This window comes from Montipora foliosa, unplaced genomic scaffold (genome assembly GCF_036669935.1).
Source record: "Montipora foliosa isolate CH-2021 unplaced genomic scaffold, ASM3666993v2 scaffold_382, whole genome shotgun sequence".
Taxonomy (NCBI): Eukaryota; Metazoa; Cnidaria; class Anthozoa; order Scleractinia; family Acroporidae; genus Montipora; species Montipora foliosa.
In genome coordinates this window covers 470,001-472,500 of record NW_027179682.1, presented here as the reverse complement: position 1 = coordinate 472,500, position 2,500 = coordinate 470,001, and positions in this window count along the sequence as shown.

Here is a 2,500-nt window from a genome sequence, read left to right as displayed (position 1 = left end):
CACTGCTACTAATTCCACAGTCCCCTTTAGCTGTAGAGGACTTAAATATGTCCTGTGGTCTCGGTTGGAACTGAACATCCATCTGGTCAATTGCTGTTCTGCAGCCAACTCCGTGGGACGGCTTCGTCACGTGATGTTATAACACAAATCAGATAATATTTTACTCGACGCAATGGTACTAGTGCCGTTTCGTAACAGTGTTGTTCATGATTAAAAGAGAATTCTAAAACGAAAAATCGTGCTAAAAACGTTCAAAAAAAGAAAGAACCTTACAACAACGAGACGATAATTTTGTCAGAATGTCATGGAATGTGCAACTCTTTTGCGTGATATTCGTTTTGGAATGCGAATTATTGGTGAAAAAGGTCGTAACTTTCTCTTTTACTCTTGATTGGTTTCTTTTTCTTCATTTTTTTTTTCCTACAGGCAAGAAAAATATTTGAGTGATTGGCTTTATCATTTATGAACGAATTACGGTAAGCAAGAACTGCAAGGACGTACATCTTCATTGATCATTTCTTTGGCAGTGTGTTTTGTTGATCTTTTCGGTCAAAAATTGAGTAAGATAGGGAGCTCCTAGGACTACATCGCGTTATTCTAAACCAAGAGTAACTACAGTAACAACAGTAAGTCTACCCAATTCTCTTCAACTTTGTAATAAGTTTCGCTGTGTATGTGAATCAAATTTTACGTCAGTTTATTGGACTACGCATCAACGCGATCGACGACTGTTATCTTCGTCTAGACCTAAGATAAATAAAATGATATGTGGTGTGCTTGTAGGATCGTTAAATATATTGAAAGGTCATTGAAATACTTCAAGGCGCTCTTTGCTGCCATTTTCAATCAGAAACAGAAAAAAGATGCATTATTTGTAAACTGAAGGTTTGGCCGTGACCTCTTGCGTGACATGCATCCGCCCAAGCAATTTGCATTGAATTTTTGGTCAAAATAGCCCGAACTCTTTTCAAACTGGATGCGCTAGTTTTTGCGGGCCAAAAACGACAGTTGGAGAAAATGATCTACAAGGATAAAGCTTTCAGATGATGTACAATATGACACGTAAATTTATATACTAGGATTTTTATAGGCCTTTAAAGTTGGCCTTTATTTCACCTCAACCAAAAAGATTGAAAGTGGGTTATTTCAACGGGTTTTTATGTTGTCTTAAACTTGACAAAATTACAGGAAGTTTACATTTTTTAAACAACAAAGGGTCCTTTTACCAATATCCAAAATAGCAAACCAGGAATTGAACGCGTTGTCGCATGCGGAGTTAACGAAGTTGCAGAATTTTTCATTGTTTTTCCAGGGGATTGGGGGCCGCCTCGGCGTAATTTGAACTTTTGGATTTTTCGGAAAAAGCAAAGCGCTATGGAACTTTTTATTTCCATTTTTGAAAATAGTTCACCAAATGGGTCTTTTAGGTAGAATAAAATAAATTGTGAAATTTTGCAACTGTCAGCGGATTCTCGATATTTACAGTCAGAGCCTCTTAACAGTTGTTTTTCAAGGTTTATCGGTTATCCTTTTTTTTAAAATGCGCTTTGCGGAGTGGAGGAATATGTGAAAAGTGGACGCGATCAAATGGTGGTAGATCCTGAACCGGACAAAATTTGTACCAAAAGAAAAAAAGAGGATTATGAATATTATGAGCTGCCCTCCTTCGTCCTCACCCAACGTTTAATACCCAAGCGGTGGCTGGGGAAAATATCTAGAAAGGATGCCTTCATTTACTCGCATCGACTCACAGGTTTTCCTGTTCAAGGAGAAAATCTCAGACCTGGACAGACATTAAATCCATACAAAGCCCTCATCGTTTTCAAATTAGGAAATCCTGAGTAAAAGGTATTAAGGGAATCTTTTTTGGAAATGTTCTCGAAGCAAAACAATCGCCACTCGAGTGCCCCGAATTTTTTCTCAAGGTCAGAGATTTCCTCCCTCAACAGGGAAACCTGTGAGTCGATGCGAGTAAATGAAGGCATCCTTTCTAGAGATTTTCCCCAGCCATCGCTTGGGTATTTCACGCTGGGTGATGACGAAGGAGTTCAGCTCATAACATTCATAATTGTCCTTTTCCTTTTGGTGTGAATTTTGTCCGGATCAGGATCTATCACCGTTTGATCGCGTCCACTTTTCACGTATTCCTCCACTCCGCAAAGCGCATTTAAAAAAAAAAAAGGTAACTAGTAAACCTTGAAAAACATCAACTGTTAAACTACCATTTAAGATTAAAGCCTTGTGATTACCGTTTTACAAGAAAAGGTTTCGTTTTAAGTTTAATCAAGGGAATCCCCATTACATCGCATCGCGCAACCAAAACTGCAACTCTTCATTCTTCAGCGAAGAAGGATTTAGCCAGCTAACAAGGCTCTGGGAATGTCATCTTCGGGAAGAATAACTGAGTCATTCACTGCACTACTTAAGCACGCCATTTTAGGAGGATTTAGCTCTGATAAGACCGGAATATCGTATAACATAAATCTGCTGACAGCCGCTA